The sequence below is a fragment of the Dipodomys merriami genome, unplaced genomic scaffold (assembly GCF_024711535.1).
Source record: "Dipodomys merriami isolate MVZ:Mamm:240054 unplaced genomic scaffold, mDipMer1.0.p SCAF_4, whole genome shotgun sequence".
NCBI classification, from domain to species: domain Eukaryota; kingdom Metazoa; phylum Chordata; class Mammalia; order Rodentia; family Heteromyidae; genus Dipodomys; species Dipodomys merriami.
Genome location: NW_027205603.1, coordinates 54,628,078 through 54,642,679, shown reverse-complemented (window position 1 = coordinate 54,642,679; position 14,602 = coordinate 54,628,078). Strand labels below are relative to the sequence as shown.

Sequence of the window (14,602 nt, the reverse complement as noted above, 5' to 3'; positions counted from 1 at the left end):
CCAAGGCATCTAGAAATGCCAGGGCAACTTAAAAAAGAGAAGAGAAAACAAAGGGAGGGACTTTCAGACAGCTTTCAAGAATTACTAAATCTACCATAAGAGAACATTCTAGTCTAGGCATGTTCACAAGCAGAAAAATTACATTCTAAAGGGGTCTCACACACAGAGTTGGCAAGACTGGGTGAAATGTTTATGAACTTGGAAATAACTGGTAAACACCAAGAGAGAATGTATAAACACATAGACGAATGTAAGTGTGAGCACAGCTCAGTAAAATATTCCAGACAGCATACTGGAAATTCTCAGGAAAGAAAATGTGGATAAGAAGTGGACAGAAGTAGGGCTCAGGTGACTCACACCTGTAATCCTCGCTACTAGGAGGCTGAGATCTGAGGATTGCAACTCAAAGCCCGTCCAGGCAGGGGCAGGAAAGTCCCTGAGACTCCTCCAATGAACCAGAAAACCAGAAGTGATGCTGTGACTCAAATTGTAGAGCGCTCACCTTGAGCTCAACCAGGCCCAGAGTACAAGCCCTATAACCACCAAAAAGAAAAGAAAAAGCAAAAAGAAATGGATAGAAAAAGGAACATAGTACAAAAACAGAGGAACAAAACTTTAGACACACTAAACTAATATCATCTGGTTATGCATCCCTGAAGATTTCTTTATCTCCAGGCAAGGCACTTGTGAAACTTATGATTTCCATTCCAAGGCTAATAGACATGCCCCTATTCTCTGCAAACAACAGTTTATAATGCCCAGGTCTACACTGCTCTTTGCTAGGAATCCAGTACTTTGCAGTTCTTCATGGTTGATTTGTTTTGTTATTTACATAATTTGGGACTATATGAATACATGATCTGAAAGAAGAATGTGTTTTAATAGGACAAATGAAGTAAGCTAATTACTTAAATCTTACTTATTTTTATTTACTCTCTGGGCTATTAAATGGTTCTCTCAGTTTAATGTTGTTGGTTTTGAATATATTTAGAAATAACATCAAAGGTAAAATAAAATGATATTGGTGTAATGGCATCAGAATCAACATATAGATCAATAAAACATAAAAGAGAATTCAGAGATATTTGTGAATTGATTTTTGACAGACTTCCAAAAGTAACTTAATGAGAAAAATAATCTTTGCAACAAATGGTATACAGCCCATTTGTAAGAAAACAAAAGAATGTCATCACTTTACGCACCATGCATAATAATTAGATGGTGACTTAAAGTGCATCTCAGACCTAAGCTTAATGCTAAAACTTCTAATTTTCCTTAAGAAATCTTTCCAACATAACTTGTTTTTAGCTCTTTGAAAGAAGCAATTAAAAAGCAAGCCATAGCTTATGCAATGGAATTTATCTATAATTGCAACTAATTGGGATGCAGAGAGCAGGAAGGTCATCATTTGAGGCTGGCTTGGGCAAAAGTTATCTCTTTCAAGAAGTATAGATGGTACACACCTCTAATTGTGGCTGCACAGGAGATTGTAAATAAGATTCTGAGATTAAGTAGTATCCACCCAGGCCAAAAATAAAAGATTACCTAAAACTAATTGAAACACAATTGTCTAGCAAGTGTGAGGCACTTAGTTATAAACCCAATACCAAAGGAAAAAAAACCTTGGTAATATTCATATTATCAAGGAATATTTGGTACAAGAGAAACTTAGTACTCTGGAAATTAGGTAGAATCAAGATTTCAGGATGGCGTGATAACATCAAATAAAGTGCAGGGAGTTCATAAGAAGAAAAATATAATAGCAATTACAGAAACTTTATTGGTATCTGATACCTTATAAGTATCATAACTATGATCTACTATACTCTTTGGAAAGCCTTAAATAGATGTACATCCATAAGATACATGTATACATAGTAATGTCAAAGTCTTCCCACAGTCTGTGTCATGTCTAACCTACCTTCTTCTCTTGTGTTCAGAACTCTAATGTTTCTCAATTTTTTGTAAATCTTAAAGAATTTGCCCCCTATCCCAACCAATATCTGTAACCAAGTTCTGCTGCATCTACATTATTGAAAAATCCCCTTTTCAAGTGTGTAGGAAGGTCTAGGAATATGGATATAAAAGTTTTGCAGAAGAGTAATATTTGAGAAATACATGTACTGACTGCTTGAAAATACCACACCTTACTCTTAGCCTACTTGAGTTTGAGTCCCAGACCTAAGCCTCAGTAAGTATAAGCAAATTCAGTTTCCTCATCTGTTAAATAGGAGAAATATAATTGATTTATAAGTTTTATAAGCAATAAATATAAAGGTTAATAAATGCTAACATTTATTACTTGTCTACATCCTGAACATTTCAAATTCCTTAATATAATAAATAATTTCTATCATGAAGTACAGTTAACTGTACCCAAAGTTTAAGCAGTCCCTTTAGACTTTTAATGTTCTATAATAAATGAATAGAATCATTTACAAAGCTACTAAAATATACTTTATCATTATAATTTTTCATTATATATATATATATATATATGTACAGTTTTCAATCCATCAGTTGTAGGACAGCTAATCTGTTTCGATGGCTTGGCTGTTATGAAGTTATATAAATACAATCATGTTATATGAATGTGTGTAAGAGTGTGTGTATGTGAGTATAGAGAGTGTAATGGTGTGGGATTGTTAGGGGATGTGGAGGAAGAAGAGAAGGTAAGAGAGGGATGGAAAATGAGTAACATTAAAATACATAGTGTCTATGTATGATGATAGCATAAGGAAATTCACTGTGAGTTGTTAAATAATGAAAAGCTGAAGAAGACAGTGTTTTTATTATAGATTTCATTCTAACGTTTACTTCATTAAACTAAGAAAAATGTATTATCCATACAAATATATATATGAAAAACTATCCGTTATTCAGTGATTAGCAATAAAGAAAATAGAGACTACAAAAGGAAAACATGATCTGATTTTTAATTTGATTCTGGGAATTAATTACTCACTGATTCATTCAAAACTTGAATAGATTTGAATGAATGATTACTATTAAGTGAAAAGAATTGAAAATTTTACATCGCATTATTTGGAATGTTCAATGCTCATACTCACTGCAACATATCACACAATACTTTGATTGTGATTTATACTTTGTAAAAACAAAACTCATTTGATTCTCTTGGGCTGTAATCATAATACATTATTAAAATAAAAAGAAATTCTATTTTATAGGCATAAAAGTACATGTCTTGCTTAAAATTGAGAATAAATAATATAGTATAAATCAAATTTAAAGTGAAAGCCACGCCCCCCCCCTTTTATTTTTGCCAGTCCCAAGGATTGAACTTTGGTTCTGGGCTCTGTCCCTGAGCCTCTTTTGCTCAAGGCTAGCACTCTACCTCTGGAACCACAGTGCCACTTAGGGCTTTTTCTGAGCAGTTTATTCTAGATCAGAGTCTCATGGACTTTCTTTCCCAGGGCTGGCTTGGAACTACAATCCTCAGATCTCAGCCTCCTGAGAAGCTAGAATTACAGGTGTGAGGCACCAGCACCAGCTTATCATAGCCATTTTTAACATGATAAGTTGGAGACAAAACTTTTTTCAAATACTTTGTCCGTTTCTTCTGCCTTATGTATAGATAAAAGGTAAGAGCAAATTCTTCTGCAATATTGTTACTATTTTCTCTCTAGAAAGTTCATTCTTATTGAGAAATGGAGATTGATTTGTGTCAATGAGATTAACTATAGTGAAACATGTCTTCCTTATTTTATATATTATCTATTTAAGTAGAAGGCTGTAAGTGGTAAGCAAGAAAATAGAACTATATGGTACAATTGTATCTCAGGACAGAAGATGTTAAAACATTTCATGAACAATAGATTATTTCAATATACAGAGAGTACCAAGAATAAGTATAATATACTGTTGAGTTTGATAAGTTACGTTTATTTTATCAGGACTTTTTGCAAGGAACTTCTACACCAATATACTTTTCTTCCCCATTAAATTCAGTCATAACACACACATGGCAAATCACTAGAAGCACATTATTAAAGCAAGATATTTAAGAAAGATGCTATCATCATGATGGTTTAACATTGTTCCCAGTATTTTCTTCAATGAGTTAGCATGATAAATTAAAATAAAATATATCTATCTGAATGGAAAAAAGATCAGCATTTTTTTTTTGTCATGGGGCTTGAACTCTGGCCCTGGTCTACCCCTTGAGCCACAGTGCCACTTCCAGTTTTCTGGTCGTTAATTGGAGACAAGAGTCTCCTGGACTTTCCTGCTTGGGCTGGCTTTGAACCATAATCCTCAGATCTCAACCTCCTGATTAGCTAGGATTACAGGCGTGGGCCACTGGCGCCCTGCTTAGATTGTATTTATAACTCCTTTAAAGAGATTAAGAAGATAGTCTACTGAAATATATTCGATTAACATTAATTCAGAAAGGGGTCAGTTACAAATAGAACTAATTAAATAGCATATACTAGCAATGCTTAATTTGAAAATGTAATGAGAAAATAATATTATTCATGGTATTTAACAAAAAATATAAAATTAAATAAAAGAAATGTATTGTTATGAAACTTTACCAAAACAACATTAAAAAGATGAAACTAAATGTAAAATATATGCCATGCTTTAAATAAGTTACTATTTTATATATTTAATCAATTCCCAAAAGAAATTGTCTCAGCAGGTAACGTAGCATAAAACTAAAAGCAGTTTTAAATCCATATGAAATCAGCTTCTGACCTTTCAAATAAGGGTATGAAATGCTAGAAACTTAAATCAAACATAAACTGAATTTAAAATGATAAATTATTTGATATCAAAAAAGCAAACTATCCATTCTTACTTCTTTTTCTGAGAAGTCTGTCTTTAAGTCTTTAGCCCATGTATCAATTGGGTTGTTGTTTCTTTAAGGATTTGTTTGGGGGTTGTTTATTTTTTGATCTCTAAGTAAATTTTGGACTTGAGGCCCTTGTCTGATGCATAGCTAGTAAAGTTCTCCTCCCATTCTGTGGGCTTTCTATTTATCTTGCTAGCTATGTCCTTTGCCATGCAGAAACTCTTCAGGAAATTTACCTGGGCTTTCTTTGATTTGTTGCAGTTCTGGATCTTTACTTAGGAAGTTTCGATCTGGGCCTAGGAGCCCTAGTTTTTCCAGTTTCTCTTCCTGTAATATTTTATTATGTCTGGTCTGACATTGAGGTCTTTAATTTAGTTGGAATTGATTCTGGTGCAGGGTGATATATATGGATCTAGCTTCAGTTTTCTGCAGGTGTATAGCCAATACTGCCAGCACCATTTGTTGAAGATGCTGTCTTTCTTCCCTCCTATGTTTTAGGTTCTTATAGGTGCCTATAGGTCTGTGGTTCATTTATGGGTCTTCTATTCTATTCCATTGGCTGTAGCCATAAAAGACATTCAAATCAAAACAACATTGAGATTCCACCTTACCCCAGTTAGAATGGCCATTATCAAGAAAGCTAACAATAACAGATGTTGGCGGATATATTGCCAAAAATGAATGCTACTACACTGTTGGTGGGAATGTAAGCTTGTTCAACCACCCTGGAAAACAATATGGAGGTTCCTCAAAGGACTAAATATACAACTTCCATGTGACCCAGCAATTCTACTCCTTGGCATTTATCTAGCAGACCACAAACCAGGCCACACTAAAGCTACCAGCATAAGCAGGTTCATTGCATTATTGTTTACCATAGCCAGGATGTGAAATCAACCCAGATGCCCCTCAGTACACAAATGGATCAAGAAAATGTAATATATATAATATGTGTATATGTAGATATACATATGCAATGGACTTCTATGTTTTCATCAGCAAGAACGGCATTGCCCATTCATAAGAAAATGGAAACACTTGGGAAAAAATATATTAAGTGAAGTAAGCAAGACCTAAAGAAACACAGGTTAAGCCGGGTGCCGGTTGCTCTCAAAAGGCTGAGATCTGAGGATCGAGGTTCAAAGCCAGCCAGGGCAGGAAAGTCTGTGAGACTCTTATCTCCAATAAACCATCAGAAAACTGGAAGTGGCACTGTAGCTCAAGTGGTAGAGAGCTAGCCTTCAGCTGAAGAGCTGAGGGACACCGTCCAGGCCCAGAGTTCAAGCCCCATGACCAACAAAAAGAAAAAAGAAAAAGAAACACAGGTTGCATGGTTTCCCTCATTTGTAGTCATTAGAATGTGCCTATAAATATACAAGTAAAAACAATGGATGGTACAAGACAAAAATTTACACTTGGGCATGATAAATTGAACAAGACTCTAAACATTCACACAGTGAGACCAAAGGAAAATATTCTTAGGATCACAAAGGCTCAACAGCTATGTGCATAAGATTATATAAAATGATGTTTATAGAAATGAACTTCAAGAAAAGGAAATGAGGCCTTTTATTTTACTTTTTGTGTGTTTCAGATTTTTCCCCTTTTGTCTCTGTTTTTTGATTTCCATATATTGTCTTGTATGTAAGCTTATCTGTTTGGGAGAGGGTAAGGAGAAGCACAGAAATGGTGGGACAAATAGTGAACTAATGCCACAGTGATACTCAGTAGACATGATGTTGAAAATGAACTTAACAACTTGTGGGGGAGGAGGGCAGGAAGGAAACATTTGGGAGAAAAGGAGGGAAGAGGTGACACTTCAAAAACAGTGTACTCACTACTGACCTATGTCACTGTAACCCGCTGTACACCACCAAAAACAGTGTACTCACTACTGACCTATGTCACTGTAACCCGCTGTACACCACCTTTACAATAAATTTTAAAAAACTAGTAAAGGAGTAATTTTGGATAATTTTAACAAGAATATGCAACTACTTCCCAATTTGTGAGATGACGAATTAACATTTCCATAAGTAATTTTTAGCAAATATAGTGATCAGGCTAGTTGACAAAGAGCTAATAAAAAAGAAAGAAGATTGAACATTCAAGAAATTAATTCATGTTCATTAAGCCAAGTATAGTGACTTATTTTGAAACCTACTTTCAGACAGGTCATTAGATAAGAGGTAACTCCATAAAATCACAAAGAGAACCACAATGGAAATTACAAACACATTATAGACCACTGACCACAATCTCATCTTTTTAGCCAAACCAAGGCTTATAGAACAAGACTATTATAAAGTCCCTTAGGCATAAGGAACCCAGTAGAACTCATCTGCATTTGCCTAGCTAGCAATGCCTGTACATACACAAGGCAAATACATAATTGCTATTTTTATTTTAAGTTCTAAGAGAAATTTGCATATTCTTTTTTGAGGGAAGAAAACATGATACACACTGCTATTCAGAGACATTAGCCTTTTGAATTTCCACTAATACAATTAAATAGCAAAGTTTTTCATAAGGTGCCTGGAGATGTGTAATATTCTTTGGGAAAGGGAGTTCGACATTTATACCGGCCTAAAATAGACCACGTAATATGTACAAAGCTTTGCAGTACTAATTTCATCTGGATTTAACAGCAATTATGATGCCATGAGGCTGATAATTATACCTATTTTACAGATTAGTGATCTGAAATGTAGAAAATTCAGTATACCCAAGTGGAGTAGTCTAGTTATAATGTAATTCCTTCTGATCAAAGGCCTGGTACTACAGTATATGTACTGACACTCCCTCCAATAAACAGAGCAAGATTCAGTGATACACTCTTGTATAAAATATTGTCCTTTGTAGTTCATCTCCTTAGCACAAGTAACATTTTTAGCTTACAATTTTATCATTGATTACTATTTTAATCAGAAATCAAAATTACTCTCAGTATTTACAACATTATTTACTGATTTATATTCCCTTTTAGATCCAGATAAAGACATTCTTTACCACCACTGCTTCTCTTTACCCATCTCAGAGTACATTTTCCCCAAATGTTGTATTTTTAAACAGAATTAATAGCTCCACAGTGTGTCTTTCTCTGATCAGCTTAGAGCACTTAACTCTAATTTCAGACTTCAGTTACACCATTTCATCTTACACACCATTTCACCAGAAGACAACAGTGTAAGAACCATATTGCACTTGGATTTCAAAAAGCCTGAATCTGAAAGGCAAAAACCATGATGTTCTTCCAGGGAGCAATTCCTCTGAGTCATTCCTGGGAAGTGGCTTTGCATCACCGCTCCACTGAAACATAATGATCTTCAGATGCCTCATTCCCTCAAAGGAAACATCTTTAATTGGAGAAAGTAGAAGAAAAAACAATTGGGCCAAGTTTCCTCCAAGGATCTTACACTGCTGTTCACAGCTCATTTATAAGTCGTTTGCTTCTCATACCCTTTCCAAACCCGCACAAATACACACATATGTCACTTTTTTCAGAAATTAGTCATTCATAAAGAAATTAATTATTTTCACCAAAATGTTTCATAATTGCCTTTTAAAATGTACTGTTGTTATAGGCAATGCAATCAAATACAAACATAGGACAGGGTAAGATGATGTGTATTATGGTCAAATAAGCAGACTTGTCTCCACAAATATAAATTAAAAGTGTTTATGCCCTCAAAAAAAGAAGATCAAATTATCATAGACTCAAACTTCCTAATAGAGAACAGGGATCAAAGCCATCTTTCACATAAACAAATTCCAAGTATTACTACACATGCTCATTGCACTCATTAACATCTACATGTGCTTATTTCTCAATTCATGGTAACATGCCAATCACACCAACACTAAAATCCTACCACAACCTACATGATTATAGTTATTATATATAGATTATAATTATTGTCCTTCCATCTTAGAACTAACAAATATGCTTCCATGGATTCCCCATTCCTGCATTTTGTTTGTTTCTGTTTTAATTAACCAGAATCAATCTAGACACTGTAATCCTGTCTGCTCAGGAAGCTGAATTCAAATCCAGTCTGGGCAAACAAATCTGAGAGATTCTTGTTTCCAAATAACCAGCAAAAGGTCAAGAGTTGAGGTCTGACTCAACTGGTAGAGTACCAGCTATGAGGGGGAAAAAAGGCTAAAGCTCCAAGCAGAGTTTATTTTTTGCCATTCCTGGGGCTTAAACTCAGGACCTGGGTACTGTCCCTGAGCTAGTTTTTCTTCAAGGTTAGCACTGTAGTACTTGAGCCATAGTGCCAATTCCAGCTTTTACTGAGTAGTTTATTGGAAATGAATCTCCCTGACTTTTTTGCCCAGGTTCAAACAGTGAACCTTGGATCTCAGCCTCCTTAATAGATAGGATTAGAGGCACCTGGCAAAAAATTAATTAAATAGAGTCGGTTTCTGTTGCACATAACTCAATATCTTAACTAATACAAATGACAAACCATATTCAATGTCATATGCTTAAAATTACAAGAGAATATCCCAACACTCTTTTCCATTCTCTCCCTCTTTCTTCTCTCCTTATAACACATTTTATGATTTTATTGTCCTCTGGTTACTCGAATTAATTCTCTTTGGTGACACCAATTCCATGGTTCTAGTGATTCTGACAACTCAAAACTGTCTATCCAGCACTATGCAGAACTATAGACTACATGTAGTTGTTATGAATTAGTCAAAGTTATAAACGTATTATGCATCAGGTTAGCAACACTTAATAAATTGCTAATATTTCCAGAGATATTTGCATTTTTGAAAGAAATCACTGTTATTAAAAATACCTGTGTGTTAAAAATTCAAGCAGGATAGCAAAGACATTTGGAGAGTATGGGTAACTACTTTTCAAATTTTGTTCAATCACAAGATTGAAATAGCTCATCAGCCTGATCATGGTTCAGTCAGATGTAAACAATGGGCTATAAACCTGACAACTAATCCACCACAGACAGATTTGTGTTGTACACGTAAAGGATTCCACCCCTCTGCAGAAGTGATAAGGATTGATAATGTGACCAACAAACAACTTAAATTTCCAACCCCATTTCCTTCAGTTTAATAAAGTTTAGACTTGCATTCTAACATCATGTGTCAAAGATAGGCACACGTTTAAGTCATATAATATTTTAGCTTAAACTGAGAAATAGAGTCTCATTTGTGAAGGTTTAAAGATGAAAGCATCCAAAGCTCTTGATACATAAAAGCAGAGAGAATCAAATGGTGAGGATTTATGAGGTCCCTAGGACAGACGTCCCCACTGAGAGCCAACAAAAAAATGAGGACAGTCATTTTACAATTAAAAGGAACTAAGTAAGAAGAGCTCATGATCCAGAAATAAATAGAGACCAGAGCACTCAGAATGAAATCTTGACTAGAGAAATTAAATACACATGTGTGTTAAGTCCCTAAATACGTGATAATTCGTTATACAACAATAAAAAGTACTATACTAGTTTACCAAGCAAACAAGAAGTGTGTCCCATAAAGCAAACATGGGTTTGGCACTCAAATTGTCCTTTTACCTGTTAGTTTGTCATAGCTACCTCAAAGCAGTCAGATAAGTAAAATGCTTATATGGACAATTTAAAACTTCATATGAATATTAAACATCATATACAGGTTGTTTTCCTTCTTGTTTACTTGACAACTATAATGCAAAAGCTATCATAGCCCACTTATTGGCAGTAGTAAGATCCCATTAAAGAGTTCTACCTAACCAATTCTGATCCAGTAGTAGAAGGAGACTGCAGTACCACATGATGTCTTCTACTCATTCATCCATTTACTCAGAACAGAGGAAATACATCCTAGACATTAATAGTGACCTGGTATCTACTGTCCTGAACATTCTGAATCACTGTTGCATAGAATCCATGGAGTCTCGGTAAGGATAAAGCAGCAGATTGTTTTCCTTGCCCATTTTTCCCTTACTTGGACAACCTTCTATCATACCTCCTAATTTTCACTTCAGTCCTCTGCTCTGACAGGAATGGCTTCTTATCCATTTGGAGTTTCCATCCTAACACCAAGCTAAGTTTACTTCTTTGTCTTTTGACACCTTGCTGGAAAAGCATAACTGCTTGCTGAAATGGCTTTTTCATCACCATCAGAGTTAACATTGTTTGGAAACTTCTACCTCCTTATAGTCAGAAAGAGGGAGATATCATTATCTTTAAATATCCTGTAGCTGAGTATGATCTGAATTCAGTGATGAATGATTCATAGATTGTTGAGCTATAAATATTTTCAATATATTGTAATAATCATCAACATAGTTTAATAAAATGAATGGCTATGATATTCCATGTCTGTAATGTTAAGAGCTTTAGTGCTTTTCTAACAAATACAGTGTATAAAACAGATTAACTGACTACATTCTGATTGGATTTCATTTTTTATCAATTTAATTTCTCTCTTGAATGGCAAGTGGTTGTGATATATTTCCATATAAATTTCTCACACTTGTTTCATTAAAAAGTGACTTCTACATGTGTCTATTGGCCATCCTTCTTTCTTCTTCAGAGAAGTTTCTCTTTAAGTCTTTCGCCCACTTATTTATTGGGCAGTTGTTTCTTTGAGGATTTGTTGTTGGGTGGTTTAATTTTTTGAGTTCCAAGTATATTTTAGATATGAGACCCTTGTCCCTTGTATGGCTAGTAAAGATCTTCTCCCAATCGGTGGGCTTTCTATTGATCTTGCTAGCTATGTCATTTGCCCTGCAGAAGCTCTGCAACTTTATGCAATCCCATTTGTCCAACCTTTCTTTGATTTGTTGTGTTTCCGGGTCTCTATTCAAAAAATTTCAGCCTGAGCCAAGGAGACCTAGGGTTTCTCCTATTCCATCCTCTAATGTTTTCAGAGTGTCTGCTTTGAGTTCAAGGTCTTTGATCCATTTGGAGTTGATTCTGGTGCAGGGTGATATATAAGGATCTAGCTTTAGTTTTCTACATGTAGTTAACCAATTTTGCCAGCACCATTTACTGAAGAGGCTGTCTTTGTTTTATTCTATTGTTTTAGCTCCCTTATCGAAGATTAGATGGCTATAGGTCTGTAGGTTCATTTCTGGGTTTTCAATTCTATTCCATTGGTCCTGAGGTCTGTTCTTATGCCAATACCAAGCTGTTTTGATTACTATGGCTTTATAGTAGAGTTTGAAATTTGGTATTGCTATTCCTCCAGCAGTGTTCTTTCCATTGAGGAGCATTTTTGCAATTCGGGGTCTTTTATTGTTCCATATGAATTTTTGGATTAAGAAATGCAAATCAAAACAACATTGAGATATCACCTCACCCCAGTTAGAATGGCAAAAACCAAGAACTCTAACAACAACAGATGCTGGAGGGGATGTGGACAGAAAGGAACCTAACTTCATTGTTGGTGGGAATGTAAACTTGTTCAACCACTTTGGAAAGCAGTATGGAGGTTCCTCAAAGACTCCACATAGAACTCCCCTATGACCCAGCAATCCCACTTTTGGGCATTTTCCCAAATGTTTACAAACAAGACCACACTAAAGCTACCAGCACAACTATGTTTATTGCAGCATTATTTACCATAGCTAAGATATGGAACCAACCCAGATGCCCCTCAGTAGATGAATGGATCAAGAAAATGTGGTATATATACACAATGGAATTCTATGCCTCCATCAGAAAGAATGACATTGCCCCATTTGTTAGGAAATGGAAAAACTTGGAAAAAAATATATTAAGTGAAGTAAGCCAGGCCCAAAGAAACATAGGTCCCATGGTTTCCCTTATTTGCAATATCTAGTATATGCATGAGTCAAGCAGAAAAGGTCAGATAATGTGATGTCAGGAAAATGAACCCTTAGATATGTATTTTAATGTTTTTTTTCTTTCATGCATGTGTTTCTAATGCATTTATAAGATTATCTCTTTGTTGCTTTGTATGTCCTTCCCCCACAGTATAACCCCTGCTTTCACTATATTTGATGTCAGTATAACTTGAGGAGGAGATGGGGAAAAACCAGTTGTTTAAGGATACAGGTGGACCTGTTGCAACAATGAGAAGTACAAGTTGTCATGTCCAAAACGAGCTTTACAACGTCAGTGGGGGGGGGGGGAATGGGGGGGAAGGAGAAGGATTGGGATTGGGGGGGAAGGGGGGAGGCTGGGAAGGGATGTGAAGGGTAAACAAAAGGAGGAGGCTGCAATGCTTGGTAAGAAATGTACGCATTATCCTTCCCATGTAATTCTAACTCCTCTGTACAGTATGTTCACAAATAAAATTAAAAAAAAAAAAAAGCAGGGAGTGGTAGCCCATGTCTGTAGTCCCATCTACTCAGGAGGTAGAGTCAGAAGAATGGAAGTTCAAAACTAGCCAAAGAAAGTTAGTGAAGTAAGTGAAGTAAGCCACCCCCAAAGAAACATAGGTCCCATGGTTTCCCTTATTTGCAATAGCTAGTATATGTCTGAGACAAGCAGAAAAGTCAGATAAGATGATGTTAAGCGAAATGAACCCCAAAATAAGGACACAAGTGTTTTTTTTCTTGCTTGCTATTGTTTCTAACATATTTATAAGGTCCCACGTGATTTTTTGTGGCTTTGTATGTCCCCCCCCCCACCGTATAACCCCTGTTATCACTGTATTTGATGTTGGTATAATTTGTGGAGGGGAAGGGAAAAAACAAATTGTTTAAATAGGGATACAGGTAGACCCATTGCAACAATGAGATGTACAAGACACTATTTCGAAAAATGAACTTTATAATTTAGGCCGGGGTGGGGGGTATAGTTGTAGAGATGGGAGGGCATGGATGGTCGGGGAAAAACAAAGGAGGAAGCAACAATGTTTGATAAGAAATGTACTCATTACTTTGCTCATGTACCTGTAACCCCTCTGTTCAGTATTTTCACAATAAAAAACTTATTTAAAAAAAAAAGAAAAAAAAGTGACTTCTATTTTTTATTATGATTTGCTATTACAAGTTGAAATTATCAGAAAACTGGCCATTCTCAAAATTTCTGGTAATTCTTATCATATTTTCTCAAATATACAATCAATACCAGTTCTTTACTCAAAAGGAAAATGTCAGAGTTTTAATTTCATATTTCATGCCACTATTATTTCCTTAAGGAAAAATTCCATTCTCTTATTGCTGCAATAAATCCTAATTCCAATATCACATTTTCTCATAGTCCCCTTTCAATTTTAATTTTATTCACAAATCTGACACATCTCTGGTAACTGCTATGATTTAGTCCACTCTTTCTTCTCCTTTCGCTCCTGCATTTCCTCATTATCTTTTTCTCTTCCTCCTTCAACTTCTCCTTTCCATTCTCTTCCTCCTCCTCCTTTTCCTCCTCACCCTACCCCTCCAAGCAGCTGTGTCCCCCAAAACAACATCTAGGAAATTAAAGATAATTGTATTTAAAGGGTCTAAGATGGGAAAACAGTTTGAATCTGTGAAGAGACTCCACGTAATCATTTTACGAGGATGTACACTGAATATTTTGATTGCAACCTAAATTTAAGGTGATGAGTCACAACTACAGCAGTATGTCAGTGATACACACTGAGGATTAAATAGTGATCGTCTTCAAAGTCTCCAGTATTTCTAGCTATCTTAGTCAACCAATTGCACTATATATTATAACAAAAGCATGCTTATCCATAAACAACTATTTTAAAACATTTTCAAAAATTCTACTATGAATCAGTAAATGATCCATGCCTATAATTTTAGTTAATAAAGAGCTGGTATATGAAGGATCCTAGTTTGAAACTAGCTGT

At 35.4% G+C, this 14,602-nt stretch overlaps 1 protein-coding gene across 3 annotated transcripts in view; it reads right to left on the bottom strand.

Annotated features, from left to right (window-relative positions):
- Nucleotides 1–14,602, bottom strand: part of Cnbd1 (cyclic nucleotide binding domain containing 1) — a 294,076-nt gene that overhangs the window by 224,363 nt on the left and 55,111 nt on the right. The gene's annotated exons all lie outside the window — the stretch shown is intronic.